The sequence below is a fragment of the Vicugna pacos genome, chromosome 3, assembly GCF_048564905.1.
Source record: "Vicugna pacos chromosome 3, VicPac4, whole genome shotgun sequence".
Classification (NCBI taxonomy): Eukaryota; Metazoa; Chordata; class Mammalia; order Artiodactyla; family Camelidae; genus Vicugna; species Vicugna pacos.
This window is the reverse complement of record NC_132989.1, coordinates 119,551,096-119,568,095: the sequence shown is the minus strand read 5'-3', so window position 1 is coordinate 119,568,095 and position 17,000 is coordinate 119,551,096. Positions and strand designations below refer to the sequence as shown.

General features: G+C 55.6%; 1 long non-coding RNA gene across 2 annotated transcripts; it reads left to right on the top strand.

Annotated features, from left to right (window-relative positions):
* Positions 1 to 892: 892 nt before the first annotated feature.
* On the top strand, positions 893 to 13,087 carry LOC140690115 (uncharacterized). 2 transcript variants are annotated; one of them, XR_012065308.1, is made up of 3 exons: positions 893 to 2,159; positions 2,465 to 2,729; positions 12,954 to 13,087. It is a non-coding gene; the product is annotated as an uncharacterized lncRNA (long non-coding RNA). The 2 variants fall into 2 exon arrangements; XR_012065304.1 differs by lacking the exon at positions 12,954 to 13,087 and adding an exon at positions 3,804 to 3,970.
* Positions 13,088 to 17,000: the final 3,913 nt, after the last annotated feature.

Here is a 17,000-nt window from a genome sequence, read left to right as displayed (position 1 = left end):
GGGAGGGAAGGCAGGCCTGTCAGTCCCAGGTTCCAACTCACTGGAGAGGAGCCTTGCGTGAACCTGCTTTTAATGTGTCAAATCAGAAAGGCACTTCCCGGCAATAAGGTGTGAAGGGGTTACAGCCTCCCGCGGGGCCGCCAGTAGACTCTGCGGCGCGAGTGGCAGTCTGCTCCCCCCACGCCAGGCAGCCGCGCGGTGGCCCAGGCGCCACTTACACAGCCTCTGCTGCGAGTTCCGCCCCGCTTTCCTCAGTGTGGACAAGGCCTCGTATTTGGAGGCCACCTCACCAGACACCGTGTCCCTTCCTCGGTCTGTGCCTGTCAGCCTTCCCAGATGCCCCAGAGTCACGTCCCCACGTCCCCTGCGCCCATGCCCCAGAGGTCATGGTGCCTCGTCCTGCGGGGTCCTGACAGAGCAGGACCTGGGTTCCAGCCCGGTTCTCTTTCTGGCTCTTATTGTTGGAAACATCGTGGACCGGCCCCACGATGGAGCCCTGGCCTTCTCCATCTGCTCATGGGCCGTGAGCCTTGCTGTGTCCGGCAGGGACAGGCAGAGAGAGGAGGCAGCCTTCACAGAGGGTCTGTTCTGGCTCCAGCCACGTGCTCACAGGTATGATCCAATCCTTCCTCCTTGGGAAAATGGTTGTGCTCTGGCCCCCATTTTACAGAGAAGGAAACTGAATCCCTCAGTGATTAACCAGCTGGCCTGGAGCTGAGGGAGTGCCAGCCTGGGTGTGTTTGCACCTGCCCTGGCACCTCGGCCAGCTGGATGTCCTCTCCGAAGGCAGGAAGGACCTCCTAGACACGAAAGGAAAGGGTCGGCTTTCACTGGCCGCACATCCGAGGGCTTAGGCCTCAAGCCACTCAGTCCTGTGGCCGGAAATGATGGACTTTCGTGAAGATGACCCTCGCAGCCACTCCTGGCTTCCTTCTGCCACCCACCCCATTGTCCCAAGCCTGATCAGGGCCAGGGGTCCAGGAGAACGCCAGTGACAGGAGCAGAGGTCACATAACCTCTGACCCCACGGCGGGGGTGGAGGTGGTCGTTTGAGGATGAAAACTCTGGCCTGAGCATCTACGATTCTTGATTTCACCTGCACCAAAATTGTAAGTATTCTATTCCAAAATGGCTGGGGTGGGGGTTGCACGGAATGTAAGAAGGGCAAAGGATAAAGAGCTTGAAAGTTCATCATCGCATCTGTTTCCCGCTTTTTAAGGATGGGAACTGAGAGTGGTTCTTTGTGGGACTGTCGGAAGCTCGAGGCCAAATGTCACCATGGCGGTGAGAGTGTCTGCTGAGTGCTGACCGCACCTGGTTTTGTCTGAGGGGGTGAATTTATGAGGTTGACATTTTAAGAAGTCAGAACTTGAGTCTCATTTCAAAGCTGGTAGAACAACCTAAAACTGTGTTGCCTTCTGGTGACAGTCCATCCAGACTGAAGTCTGACTTTGAAGTCACATTGACCTTTAAACGTCTCTGGAAAATGCAAGGTGTGATGCTTGGGGGAGGCACAGAGTCAAATCTTTCCCTCTTTAATTGAGTCCATTTAAAAATGCTACGTGAGGACTAGAACATTAATTGCCAATTATTTCCATAAAGTTGGTAAGAAAAACACGAAAACCAAACAGAAGGGATAGGAACAGTCAACTCAGTGAAAGGAATCAGGAACACCCCCCAGACTGGAAAATGTCCAGCCTCACGGTGACCAGCGAAGACCAGCAGGTTAACAAAACCACAGCCACACACCCCAAGCTGTGCGGGCAGCCAGCGCTGGCGGCTGTGCGGTGAGAGCGGCCCTTGGGAGCGGGCGGTGAGCGGACGTGCAGATCCGGCCAGCTTTCATGGGAAGCGTTCTGGGTGCTCTGTCAACAGAGCTTGGTTTAATTGCTTTGACCTGGTAATTCCCCTTCTCGAAAAAGAAAAAGCCCCGGGGAAACAGAAAGCCACGAGCTGTTTACGTAACTCTCATCACAGGGTAACTTACAATGGGGGACAGACCGGAAACAACCCACGTTTGTGAGAGCAGGACGGTGTTTAAATACAGTGGACCAGACGACGGCACACTGCCAGGGACTGAGAAAGTATTTTCGTGGCTGCTCAGAGACACGGAGTCCTTTGATCCCTGCAATGTCATGAGAAAAGCAAGACGGAAGATGGTATAAACAGGACACTTAAAATTTACAAAACCCTGTATTTGTGTATATGCATGTGTGTGCACACACACACATAAATTTACAGAAAACATATATATGTGTTTATCTGTTTTATACTTCCGTATCTGTATTACACTTATGTACCTTTAGATACCTTTGTTTTGTGGGAGTTGGAAAGGGAACAAGACAATATGGTGGATAAGGTGGGAGTGATGGTGAGGAGGCTTAATGAGTCATTTAAGAAGACTGATTATTTCATATGTCCCAAATTTGTTAAAAACACGTTCTGCTTTCCTAATCACATAAAGCAATACAGGTGCTCGAGCCCAGAGCTCAGCCCCCGCCGGCACCTGCCCTACCAGCGCTGCTCTGACTGCTCTGACTGGGGAGCTCCCGCCAGCAACCCCCCTACCAGCCCCAGCTCACGGCCACCCGCACCTGACCCCTGGGGCTCCTGCTCCTGCGGTGACTCCCGCGGACGCACTCGGCCGGCACCTGGAGGTCCTCTCCAGCTGACCCGACTCAGATGACCCTCTGGACCTGAGCCAGGTGGATCCCGGAGCCGCAGCCCAGGTGGGTTTGGGCAAGTCCACTGTCAGGACGGGCAGGATGTGCGGAGATGCTGACTGAGGGGGGCGCCTTCAGAGGGATAAGACAGCCGCGTTTGTGGCTGACCTGACCATTTACAGCGTGTCGGGGCCATGCGCCCGCTGGGGGCTCCGCCGCACAAGTACGTGAGTGTGGACGGAGTGATGGGACTCCGTGCCCGAAACAGGGCCAGCAGAGTTGCACAGACCGGGGACCGCCGTGCAGCTCACGTCCATGGAGAGGGGAGACGGGCGGGCAGGGCTTCCTCCACTGTCCCCCTTGCATCCCATCTGTGCCATTTCCTGGACTTCGCACCTGGGAGTCAGGGTAACAGCCTCCTCTCGGGCTGCTGGAAAGCGGCTGGAGGAAGGTGCACCAGGCCGAGCCAGTGAGCAGCCCCCGACACCCCGGCCCCCTGCCCCACCTCTGTCCTGGCTACTCTGGTGGCCTGTATGCTCCAGGAGGGCAGTGTCCCCGGCCCTCTGACCGTGCGCCCCCCACAGCAGAGCACTCCTGATGCAACAGCAGGTGCTCCATGAGTGCTTGTGGGCAGCCCCAGGAGGGAGGGCCTCCAGCATCTTGCTTGCTCTCGAATTCCTTGAGCCTAGGATCCCAGACGCAGGTGGGTGTGCCCTCTTGCAGCGGAGGAATGAGGGGATCAACACCGAGTCCCCCTGGAAACAACTGCTGCTTTTCCCTGGAATTTGGCGGGAAACAAAAGTGATCCGGGGGAAGAGAACCAAGCATGGAGCTCGGAGGAGGAAGGCAGACACAATTCAAGTGAAATCTGTCTGTGTTAACGTTTAGCCAAGCTTTCCACCCGAGGGACTGCACCTTGTAAGACTTCCCCCGTCAGTTCCGGTCCCTCCACGGGTCAGGCTGCCCCCCCGCCCCCCACGGAGGGACGAGCTCAGCCCCGCGGCCATCTGCAGCTGGTGCGCCGTCCGACGCCTGGGCGTGCGGCGGGGGGCGCGGGGCTGACGCAGGCCCCGCAGTGGAGTCGGACGGAGACAAATCACAGTGACAAACGCCTTCATGGTGCATCTTCCTTTTACACAGACGTGGGCACTTCTGACGTGGAGCCTGGGTCTCTGAGTGGAAGCCCGCTGGCTGGAGATGAGCAGACTCTTTCCCGTCTTCCTTCTACTCCATAAAAAGGGCACCGACTTCTGTTTACAGCTGGGCTTCCTTCAAGGGCGTCAAGAACATCAAAACACTCGCAGCACAGCCTGAGGGGAGACCCCTGCCGGGGTCCTAGGGCTTGTCCCCATCTTTTATGGTTACTGGATCCAATGGCAATTTCATAGTGAATGTTTTAAGTCACTTTTCTTGTGAGCAAGTTTCTTCTTCATGCATCAGGTTTTTAAACTTGATTTTCATAAAGAATAGCTCTCTTTTCACATTCATGAGATTGTAGAATATTTAATTAATTTACATATTTAATGGTAGAAATATGATCGGCATAAGCAAATTTTTGAAAACTGAAACATGCCTTTTGGAAAGCGTACAAGCCGAGTGGCAGTGGCAGATGGTCAGCTGCCTGACGGAGCAGCCTTTCCCCACGCAGCCCCGGGTGGGGGTGTTTTCCCAGGGACTAGGGGGTGTGGGCCTGGGTTTGAGGAGCGAGCTAAGGGTCATGGGCTGACTGTGTCCCCCTTCTCCAAATCTTTGTGTTGAGGCCCTAGCCCCCAGGACCTCGGAGCAACCTTATTTGAAAGTAGGATCTTTGCAGAAGTGGTCAGGTTGGCAGGAGGCCATTAGGACGGACCCTCATCCAGCACGAGTGGTGTGCTCCCAAGAAGGGGAGACGTGGGCGTGGAGACAGGCATGCACAGGAGGAGGGCGTGAGGTCCGTGGCGCTGGGGACTGGGGAGGCGCGGCTCCGAGGCAAAGGTCGCTCAGTGCCGCCAGCAAACGCTAGGGGCTGAGGGCTGCGGGGAGCAGCCTCCCCCACGGCCTCGGAGGACCCGCCCTGCGGACACCGGGTCTTGGGCCGGCAGCCTCCGGACGCTGAGGGAGTTTCTGTTATTTTCAGCCATCCAGTCTCACTGGTTCCTCGTTGGTCCTTGGAGCTCGGGTCTTGGGCTTCTCTCTGTCTTCTTTTTCTCGCACGCATGGGTCTCATTCAGCCTCGTGTTTTAAGTGACACCCCTGGAGCAGCCATCCAGGCAGCTGTGCCTGCCGTTCAGAGCTCTCTCCCCGAGTCCAGACCCCCATAGCCAGCGCCTGCTTGCCGCCTGGCTTGGAGGCCTAACGAGCATCTCACTGAACGTGCCCAGCGCTGAGGACTTGATTTCTCCCCCAAATCTGCATTTCCACAAGGTTGAGGAAGGCGCTGGGGGAGAATCAGAGCCAGAACGGGAGTGTGTGCAGTGGGTGCCTCCCCGAAGCCCCCCTCACGCTGGCACTTGAGAGTTTCCTGCTGCGATGACTGGTCCACACCCAACCCCCCCTCACAGCAAGTCTGCTGGCTGGGAAGCCTGCTCGTGCACCAGCCTCCAGGAAGTGGGACAGCCTGGCTCTGGGGAAGAGACACAACTGGGGAAACCAAGGGAAACACTGTCAATGGCTCTGATACTCCCAGAGAAAATTCAAGAAGATCATTCATCTTCTAACTAAGAATACATTTTAAATAACCAGGAAGCGGCACTGCTGAGGCAGACGCACTGGGCGTCCTCCCACACCCTCCCCCACCAAGGACCCTCCCTGAGCAGGTGCACGCTTCCTCCCGTGACACCTGCAGATCTTTGCTAAAAGGCTTTCTCTGGCCGACGGTGCCAACCTGCAGGCTGGAAGTTCCAGGCAGCCGGCACTCCCGGGAGCACCCCTCTCCGGGTACCTGACAGGGCTTCCTGGCTCATCACCGCACCTGGAATAACCTGGAGGATGTGCGACCACGCGCTCCCAGCATCCTCACTGGCTCACCGCGGTTACCCGCACGTTCAGTCACATCGTAGTGGTTTCTGTTTTCTTCTTTTCCTCAATTTCCTGCCTCACTACCAGGGCCTCCAGGGAGCATCCCCCCTCCCCCCAATAAAAGCCTGCTTGCAGTGAATATCTTGTCTCAGGCAAGCCCAGTCTTAGATACAAATCAAGCAATTGTTAGCTGTGAGAATGGTATAAATAGAGCATCAGTGTGTGCTTCTTCACTATCCATGGCTCCCGTGCAGACCTGTGTTGCATGAGGATGTTGTATGAGGGTATTCTCCAACAAAATCACGAGGGAGTCAGGAATATGTGGGTCTGGGAGAACAATGGATACAACTCAGGACAGTGAGAAATTTAAGTCCCGGGATGATAGGTGTAGAGAGCAGTGCGTCCAGGAGCACAGACATCTCCAGGAGGGAAGTCTCTGGGGAGGAAAAAGTGAGGATGGAGGGATTTTTCACTGATTCGATAATGCCCTTTAAATATTAGATCTTAAGGACCAGGTAAAAGCAAGTTAGCAAGAAAAGCAAAGCAATTAGAAACTCCAGGGAAACCAAAAAGCTATTAGAGGAAGGACATAGAACTGTAGCACATGATTCCACTTTGCAGTGAGTAACATACGCAGTTCAAAACATACATATGCTTCATTGACTTTTCAAGCTTTAGAGTCAATCAGACAGAAATCAGAGAATGCTTAATTATGACTGTGGAACAGGCTGAAATATTAGTGAACGTGACAATAGAAAAGTAACATGTGAGGAGAACTCGGGAGGTGCAACGGAGGGACGCTGAGTAAGTGGAACCATCAGGGACGTTACAGCCTCATCTCATGATGCAGGGAAACAATATTTACTCCACAGTTAGTGGAACGAGAAGTAGAATTCCAACCGCATGATCTAAAGTGACAAAGTGACCAACCCCGGAGCTGAGAATCGTCAGACGTGGAGACAGAGAGGCAACGTAGTGAGCCAGAGTCCCACGGCCCACGTCGCACGGCGGGAAGTCAACAGATAGAGCCAAAGCTTGATATCTGAACACAGTGCTGTAAGCACATCACCACGAGGTGCGGAGGCAAAAATAACCAGAAGCGCGTAGCCGGCAGTGCCTGGAGGGGCCTCTCCCAGGGAGTGTGCGGCCCGACCCTGGGGCAGGGGCTCTGCTGCTGTTTCACTGTTTGATTTAAAAGTCAACATTCAAATATGTTGCTTTTGTAACAACTTAAAAATGCCATTTAAACTTTTGGTAACTTAATAACCTACAAGTTGTCTTTTTCTTGTTTCCACTGTGCAGTTCATTTTAAAGCTAAATGTACATTGTATTTAATTGCCTGTCAGCTGGGTTCCTGCCACTGAACTTTGCTTGTGATGGATAATTGAGAGCTGGCTCTGTAAAGGGACAGAGAGCTTAATATAGCTGTGGAACAAGCGAGTGACACACCTCATGACTGGGTAGCTAATCCCCAATATACAACCTTTTCATGGAGACATCCCCTGGGACTTCTGTGTTTCGGTGACACGGAGGTCTCTAAGCGGGGAGCCAGTGGCTGATGGCATGGTTGGTGACATGGCCTGCCCCTCTGCTGGCACTGGGCACTCCGTGCTGGAGCCCCTGCTGCGCAGACCCTGCCTCATCTGCTCACGACTTTACGTAATTCAACCTGATCGGAATTACCCTCATTATAAGCTTGTCTCCTGATCACTTCCAACCTGCGTGGCCCCAGGGGTCTGTGTGAGGAGGTCCTTCTCTGGCTACTAGCAAATGAGGTGCATTCTCCAAACTGCGGACACAGACAAATACGAGGTCCTGGTGCAATCACCCCAAAAGCGGGGGCTGGGGAAGCTGAGAGATGCCATGTGCTTCTATTCAGTGGCATGGAGCTTGACGACATGGGCTAACACCTAGATAGTTTTGTAATTTGCGTTAGTGCCGTCTCCGAGGTGATTAACTGGGTGGGCACAACCGTTTTTCATCACTAGCAGGTAAGCGCTTGGAAAGCCACGGCATTAGTGCTGGGGACTCACTCTGCCTTCCTTCAGTCCCGCTGCCCGTTTCCAAACTGAGACGAGCAGGGCCCACGGAGAGAAGGTAAATCCGGCTTCCGATGCCACCCCCGCGACGGCAAAGCAAGTTGTTCGCGTTACATCCCTGTAGCGGCCTGGAACTTTGTTTAGAAATTGTGTTGTCAGGCCGTCAGGACAGACCTGTGAAAGTGGTTTACGCATTTAAGCTGTTCTCCTTCGAGTGCTTTGTAAATGCTGTGTGCGAAGGATTCCTCCCTGCAGCGTGGTGTTTCGTGTAGAAACGGTGAAAAGCAACTTGGGTGCAATATGAAGCCAGAGAACACGGTTTTGGAGACGCCGTACAGCCAAGTGGTGACATGCATTTGGAAGCTGGGTGGGTCCGCCCGCCACACTTGGTGGCAGGTGGGGTCCTGTCCCTGCAGGTGTGGGTGTGAGCCTCACCCACAGCCTCGCTGGGGGCCCGAGTCAGGGGACGTGAGAGACTGTCCCCTGGTCTTAGGCACGTGAAGGAAGGTGAAAACGTGGTGGCTGAATATATGAGAATCCTGTGCTTGTTTAAACAGAGGGCAAAGCGTGGCGTCCTGTCGCCCCCAGGGGCTGCCGGGTCCCCGTGCCCAGATCAGTGTCCCGGAGCCCGAGAGGGCAGGAGCTCTGAGTCAGAGACCTGGCGTCATGTCCGCCACGTGTCCTGCTGAAGCCCCTCTGGTCAGGACAGGACGAGGGACGGGCTCATGGAGGCGTAGAGCCTGCAGCCCGTCAGGGAGGCTGGGTCCACCCCGTTCCAGGCGGGTCACCAAGGAGGAGGTGGACAGGGCTTGTCAGCCACCCGCCCAGGGCTCCTGCGGGCCTGGGTCCTGGCGCCGCACTCGACGCGCACACAACACAGCTGCCCCCAGAGGAGCGCGCAGAGAGAGTCTGAGCGCCGTGTTACGTCCCCTGTGGACGGCGGGCACGCGGGCCAGGAGATAAAGGACTCCCTTTCTGGCGCCCTCTGAGTGGTGCCGCGCACATCCCATGCCTCCCAGCGTGTTCACTGTCCGGAGAATTTACTACTTTTATTGTGGAAGGAATACATGCTCATTAGAGAAAGTCAGGAAAACACAAAATGTATTGGAACCAACATGCTCTTAAGAAATGTCTGACCGTAGCGCCCTTTGGATGCGTAAGGTTTTAGCACCCAGGTTACGGGGGCCTCGTGAGTTGGTCGGAGGGACTTCCTTCTCCCTGGGTTCTGCCAAGCATGGAGCGCTGCGTTCCCAAAAAGCTTGTGAAAATTCAGCAGGGAAAACCCACAATAACTTGTTTCTTTTTCTTAATTATAAAAGCATTCACAGACTTCCGTTTTCTCTGAGTTCAGCTTTCGCCCTTCCCGCTCATGTCCACGTGCGAGGTTCTCACTTTGCTTTTCAGTTAGCCTTAGAAGGAGTCTTTGTCTTCTCTTTGGAAAGTGAGTCAGGATTCTGTCCTTCAGATTTCGGAGCTGGGCTGTATTCTAACCCCTGTGACCGGTTTCGCTAGCTTGCTTTCTCCGGCCTGCGGTCGACGGGTGTCATTCCATACGCTCATCAGGGGTCTCTGAAAACTAGTACACGACTCTCTTCTGCAAACATTTGGCTGTCGTTCCAAGTGATGGAGGAGCTGCCGTCGCCTTTAGAAAGCAGTTTCCTCCCAGCTGCTGACTTACAGTTTATTTATCGTGTTTCCCATCGGCCGTTTCTCTCCACTTGGTCTGCGGCGGCTGAGGGGTGAGCTTACCTGTTAACTCTTGATGTCAATTTACATTTCTCCTTGTGTTTCTAACAGCCTCCTACTGCGGCGTCTAGCCAACTAACGTGATAGTTTCTTCATTGTGTGTTGTGCGTCTTGTCAGGTTAAAGGGCCCTCGGTGGCGGTTGGATGCCATTTGTCCCGTGTTTGGCCCTGGAGGTGGTTCTGTGGATACGTAGGTGGCGGGGGGTGAACAACTGGTCCAGTCCCCACGCCCTCCCTGCTGCGGAATTGTTCCTTCTCCACCAGGGCAGCCTCTTCCCGGGCTCCAGGCCAGTGAGGACACTTCGACGTGGGCTTGGCCTCCCGTGAGCGCTGGACCCTGGGTGTTAAATTCCAGGGAGTGGACGGGGCATCACCCGCAGCCTGAGCAGCGCCCCCAGCTGAACAGCAGACCCTCAGCGAGAGACACGGGCTTGTTATTTGCGGAAATCTGAAGGTTGTTCAGGCTGCATTTTGTCAGCAAGAGTCTAAGACACGGTGCTGGCACATTATTTCAGAGACCTTTGCAACAGATTGCCTCAACGTAGGGCAACTTCCTCTTGTTAGGGGGGTAAATTCTCACGGATTCAGGGCCTGCAGGAAGGACCCCAGGGGCCTTTGGATAGCGTGTTTCAGGTTTTAAGAAAATTTCATTCACTACATTGTAAATAAAACTGGTGCTTAAGGAAATGCTTAACTGATAAAAGGAAACCCGCACGGCGATCCCTCTAACGTTACGAGATGCTCCCGGACGCATTGGTGATAGTTGCAAATCAGATGTAAATCCAGAGGCACATTTAGGGTTTTCATTTTGTGACTTCCCTGTGTGTCTATTTGCATAGTAATTATGACTTTAAACCAAGTCCCCGAAACAGTGTGTTCTCTGCAGAAAAGCAGCCCTGGGGTGACGACTCTCCGAGGGGTGAACACCCTGGTCCCACTCATGTGATGACGTCCCCCTCCGACTCCTCACGCCACCTGAACGGGGCGGCTGAGGGACCAGCGTGGGGCTTTTAGTCCCCCTTTATATCTGTGTGAGTCTTACGGGCATCTCTAAGCACATTTCCACGCATTCTTCTAATTCTTGCAAGGTTTAACAAATTATTGCACAGAAATACTTCATTTCTTTTCCTCCGTGCAGATAACTTTTACTTCTAACTTTTGCCATCGCTCCACTTTCCACTTGTCAAATAACGCTCTGCATTTTAATCCCATCTTTAAAAAGAAAAGTGGGATTTAATCCCACTGGGTGTGTGAGTGACCCCTGCATTTTATCACCCAAATTGGGACATTTTAAAAGTGAGGGATTAAAACCTCTTTGCAGCTTGTGTCTTGCAGAACAAAGCCGGAGAGGGGGCAGAGGAGCTGGTGGGGGCTTGGCAGACCCTGTGGGCCAGCCTGGGGGCGGCGCCCCGTGTGCACGCGTGGCCAGTGCCGGGAGAGTGGTGACCGGGGAGGGGGTGTCAGCTGGGTCAGGACGTCCTCAGCCACAGGGCCCGGCTGACTGAGGGTGGGGGCCGCGGGGAGGGCTGGCGTGGCTGGCTTGTCTGCTGGGCGGTTGCAGCCCCTCCCGGTTTCCGGAGTCCAGCGAGCCCGTGGCACTCAGGCCTGGGTGTCAGGAAGGGGTGGTGGCGGGCTGGGCGTGGCCACCCCGGCTTCTGCTCTGCCTGTGGGCGGTGATGGCGGGCAGGGAAGTCGGCGAGGGGTCAGGTGGGTCCGAGGGCCCTTTCTGATGTGAAGTCAATCTGTCCTCGCGTGGGGGGAGCTGGTCCTGCTTCTCTGAAGGGAGAGCGACCAACGGCCGGTCACCACGTCCCTGCCGGCCCCCCGGCCCCAGCCAGGCTGGAGGTGAGGCCAGGGCCTGCCTCGGAGATGAGTGTGTGCAGCTCTGCATCTGTGCGGCACGGGGAGAAGCCGCTTGAGACACGGCCGTGTCCCCTGCCCCGCTGGCTTGTGCGCCTCCTGCCCGCCCGCGGGCGCACGGACTCGGTGGGCTGTCTGAGGCCCCGTGCCCCACGCACCCCGCCCGTGCTGGGCCAGGCAGGGCCCGCACCCACCGCCGCACGCCAGAGGGGACAAAGGCTCAGAGCAGGTTTCACCGGAAGATGGCTCTGAGTGGATTAATTCATTCCCAGCACTTAACTCTGTTACTTCCATTTGACCTAGTTTTCATTACCTGTTTGCTGGCCGGTGAACTATTAATTCAGGTAGATTTGGTTAAGTTTCTTTTGCAAGGGTGGTCCTGAAGCATTTCACAATTGTTTGGAGCCTTCATTTTATAAGCAAAGGGAAGTTCCAGAAGACGGTGCGGGGCGTCCCCTGGGAGGGAAAGGCTCGCCCTCCCGCCGTGTCCCCCGAACCACCCGACGCCCCAGGCAGAGGCCATCCTGCGGCACCAGCCGGGGGACTCGAGTCTCACTCAGCCCCGACCCCATCTGCCTGGGGCGGCGTCCGGCCCCACGGGGACGGGCTCAGGCCCACGGGATTGTCCCCCACCCCAGTCGCCACTGGCAAGCCGTCTGTCCCAGGGTTGCCCACGACATCTGTCCAGTTCAGCGACAAGTAGGGGGTCTCACCACCCCTCCTCCCTGGAGGGGCTCATACAACTCAGAGCCCACTGACCCGGGCCCCTCACAATACACCCTTCTGCTCTTTGGAGATTGGCAGGCCCTAATAAAACATGCAGTTACCTGTGACTTCGGTGCCGCACTGCCAGGTATTTTCCCAAAAGAAATAAAAGTTTATTTTGACAAACAGACTTGCACAAAAAAGTTCACAGGACTTTATTCATAACAGCCGCCAACTGGAAACAGTCCCAATGTTCATAAAGAGAAAAGCGAATGAACAGACTGTGACGTTTGTGCAAGGGAATAACAGAGCAGAAGACAAGGAACAAGCTACCTAACCTCGTGATCACGTGGGTGAAGCGGACGGACGTCGGGCTCAGCAAAAGAGTCAGAGACAAAAAGCCAGACTGCACGAATCTGCTGCACGAGGCCCTGCCACACGAAGACAGGAAACACTAATCTGCGGTGACAACAATCAGAAAAGTTTGCCTCGTGGTGGCTGTGAGGCGGGGGGGGGGGCTTTGGAGGCAGCGGGCATGTGCAGTGTTGTTACGGTCCGCATGGCGCGTGCACCTGTCAAAGCCCATCGCATTGTACACCTGGGCACTGTGCACCTCACCGTATGTAACTTGTGACGAAAACAAAGAAAACCTGCACGCATTGAACTCTGCTTATAGCCTTGCTTTTATCACCTCGATGGGCTAACATACCTGAAACCACTTTCCGTGTTTTCCATGCTTCACTCAGCAAAGGAGAATGTATTTTGGGAAAATGGGAGTCGGTGTTTGTAGGAGAAGGGAGTTCTATGTCTAGAATGCTCCCTGTGGTTTTGGATCGCAATTAGAGGCATTATCAGTGAACTCATAAATTTATTCTTACAGATGGAGAAATAGATATGTTTGTGCACTTACCTGTGTCTGTATCTGAATCCAAGTCTCTCCTAGGTCTGTCTGCTGAGAGACTCTCAGTGTGCTGGCACGTCAGGAGCAGTGAACACACCCGCCGCCCGGATCTCAGCGTCTAATCGCCTTTGCCCCGCAGAGGAGCCGCGGCGCCCGGAGGACAGGCTGGCCCGGGCTGACGCAGGGAGAGCCCAGGGCTGCTTGCTATTCAGAAAGTAAGAAACTCCCCCCAGATCACCAGGACCCCCCCAGTCAGGTATTAGTTTATGACAAGTCATCTCAAAACTTCGCTGCCTGAAAGAATGAGTCGTCCTCGCCTGCGGTGCCGTGGGCTACCCACCAGGTTGGATGGTTCTCCCTTGGGTCTTTGATGGGACGCTGGTCAGTGGCCAGCTGGGGCTTTGCCCGGGTTTGCTGCAGAGTCAGACAAATGCGACCTTCTCGTCTTACTTCACGGCGCCGGCCAGGCAATGGATGCCCAGCGGCTCAGAATGACAGGGCTTTACTTTTCCTTCCGTGAGGCGAGTGTCGGCTGCTAGGGGCGGCGCTGCCGCGAGCGGGTCCCCTTCCCGTGCTGGTGGGCGCCCGGTCAGTGGAAGCGGCCGCAGTCACAGAGCTTGCGACCTCGCTCGGGTGGGGGGCAGGCCCGTGAGCTTGCCCAGCCCCTTGCCAAGGGTAAGGGCACCTTCCTCTCCCACAGTCGGACTGCAGCTGGTGCCGTGGAAAAGTCTAGCTGCAGGCAGTGTTGGGAACCAGGGTTCTGGCCTTGAAAGTTTTCTCTTAAATGGGAGGCGGGGCAGAGAGACGGGAGGATTGGAACTGACACTGGGCGAAGCAGCCAGCGCCGCCTGCCTCACCTGACAGCAGAAAAAGTCACTGCTGTTCACTGAGTATTAGAATGTTTTACATAGAAAGGTTAATTCCAAATTAAGTAGGATGTGCATCTGGGAGCAGGACGCAAAGGAGGCGAATAAAAGCACAACACGCAGCTGCGTCCATGCTGTCTCGGGCTTCAGTGGGGCTCACGCAGACCCAGCTTTGGGCAGGACGGGGCGCCGGGTGTCACCGGCCCGCGCGCGGCTCTGGGAACCTTGGGGACAGTCGTTCCAAAAGTCTAAGTGAGACTCTGAGTGCCCGGCCGTGAGATGACCTAGCGGCGTGTGTTTCTCTACCCGATTTCCCTCTGATTAGCCAGGAGGTTCAGTTCATCCTCTTTTCCTTAATGTTCCGCTTTGCTCTTCTGTCCCCCTTTTCCTTCCCTTTTCATTCACCGAGAAGAGAAAACCAAACCGGACAAGGGCAGCGGCCGCCTGTGCGGCGGGGGCGGGGGCGGGCGCGTCTGCGAGCTTCCCTCCCCCTGGGTCCGGGCTGCCCTGCTCTCGCTCTCACCCCCGTGGGCTTAAAGGTCTCCTTCACGCTTCTGCCCGCCCTCCTCTGAGAGGTGGGCCCCCGCAGCCGAGAAGGGGCCGTGAGCCTCCTTTCCGAGGCGAGCCCTCCGCCAGCAGGCCTCCTCCCTGCGTCAGTGCGCGGCTCGGATGGCACCGCGGCCGTGACGCCCCCCCCCCCCCGGCTGGGCGCCCCCGGCAGAGCCGACGCGTCTCCTGCAGCCACTGTCTGTGTTTCGCACACCCGCCTGCTGTGCACGGCCACACGACTGACCCCCAGTGCGTCTGTCTGGGCACGAGCAGCTGGTGTTTGTTCGGAGGGCCTGCGCTCACAGGCATCTGGGCCATGCGACCTGGCAAGTATTTGCTAAATTAAAGAGTGCACAAGTGGGCCGGCAAGTATTTCTTAAATTAACTCCATGCAGCGTTTCCTGAGCAACTCTGCCCATTTACAAGCAGAGTCGCCAGACGCTAAAAGGTAGCATCGCTCGCCTGAGGTTTTTTGTTGAAAAAATGAGAGTTAGAGGCAGGGCTCTGTGACCTTGGGCGGACTATGGAGGAAAGAGCGAGTGGGCAAAGCCTGAACAGACGTCGTTTCAGAGACGACATGCCGACGGCCAGCTGGCGCGGGGAAGGGTGTCCGGCACCTCTGATCACCAGGGAAACACAAGTCACGGCCGCATGAGGCACCAGCCCACGCCTGTCCGGATGGCTGCTACCAAAGAGACTGCCAAAAACACGTGCTGGCGAGGATGTGGGGAAAAGGGTGCCCTTGTTCACTTTTGGTGGGGGGGTAAATTGGTGCAGCCACTATCCAAAACAGTGTGAGCGTTCCTAAAAGAATTAAATTATTTATCCAGACGCAGTGACATCGACACCCCCGTCGCCGCGGTGTTCCTCAAGCAGCCGAGACGCGGCAGAGGAGCCGCCCCGCACCCCTTCTGCTGGCCGGGCGGGGCCGGGCTGCCCTGAGCCTCGGTCCGGGCCCAGGTTTTGTGGGCGGATTTTCACAACACACGTGTCTGAAGCCAAGAAGCTGAGCCCAGCGATGCTGGGAGTGTGGGCCTGAGAAGGTGGGGGATTTCGCCAGCTCACCTTTGTGTGTCTTCCCTGGTTTGACACGGAAACACTCCAGGCAATCACTTCCATGAAGGACGCAGAGTCCACCTATGGGCGCCTGCTGCCAACACCACGTTCAGGGCCGCACAACCTCATCCTTGCCGCCCCCCAGCGGGCACGCGTGTGAGCCCCGGAGCTCCCACTGTGCGTCCCTCTGCTCCCACGAAGTCCTGACGGGCAAGCTGACAGCATGAGCAACCGACCCTGGGAAGGCAGCAGACGCCAAGCTTTAACTTAATAGTCTCTCAAGAAGGATCAATTTTCTATTTTTCCCCAAGATTCTCACTTGGACATAGGATTTCTAATTGGCCTTTTCTCCTCTTTTTAAAAGAAAACGGCGAACATTTATCAAGAGAGACCGTGCTGGGCCTTAAAACAAGTCCCAGGAAGAGAGAAAAGATTAAATCGTAAGAAAACGCGCTCCGACCGCGGTGGGCACAGTCAGAGGCCCTCATAGCGCAGTGTGGTGACAAAACAGAGCTCAGCAAACGGGCCAAGGTCAGCAAACGCACTTCACAGTGGGGGCCATCTGAATGGCCGGTACCCTCCCGTCCCTCGGAGATGTAAGTTAAAACCTCGCCCAGGCAGCATCGCTCGCCAGTGGAACCCGGAAAATGGAGACACCGGGACGCTGAGGGCGACCAGGAGCGGCCTCTGTTCTCAGCCTGCTGCCGGGGCTGCGAGGCAGCCCAGCTGCTCCGGGAGCTGCAGCGGCGCCTTCCCGGGCAGACACGGCCTCACCGGGCCCATTAGGATTGCACTCCAGGGACTCATCCAAAAGCAGTGAAGACACGTCCTCACACAGACTTGCGCGTGAATCTTCCCAGACGCTTTTGTTGTAATAATCAAAACCGGGGGACAACGCAAGTGTTCTTCAAGAAGGAAATAAACAAATCACGACTGAGACCCACAGTGAAGTACGATGCAGCGGCGGCGAGAAGAAACGCACTGCTCACATAGGCAGCAGGATGGAGTGGCCTTGGAGTCACCAAGCTGAGCGAAAAACGCTGGCCAGAGGCTACATACAAAATTCTAGAAAATGCAGTGTGATACATGTGTCGTTCATCGCTCCCTGGCGCTCGGGGGAGGGGGGGGAGAAAGATGGAGACCGGGCTCCAGGGGCTCTTGGACCGGTGAGAACATCGTGCCACTTCACTGTGGAAGTGGACCCGCTGCTGTATGTGAACCGTGAACTTCAAATTGGTCACACTTGTATCTCAGTTATACCTCCAATCACTGTAACTGCAATAAGGTTTCATTTCTAATGTTGACATGTCTGAATCAGTCGGGGCAAGGATGAAAGCCTCGGGCAGCTGGTGGTCCTCAACCCGCGGCTCGTGGCGTTGGCCCCCTTCCACTGCACCTGGCCGAGGGGCGGTCAGGGGTCGTAGTGGACCTTCTCTGCGGCTCGTCTGGGCTGACTGATCCTTTTTGGGCAGTTCTTGCAATAACCAAGAATTTAAAAATTCAGGAAGCAAAAAGGAGTTTTCAAGACATTTCTTTGCGTTTTCCTCCTGTGACAACATCAAGTCATCGAAAGCCGCCAGCCCGCTGCTTCTCGCGTCTCGACCCCACGGCCCCGAGC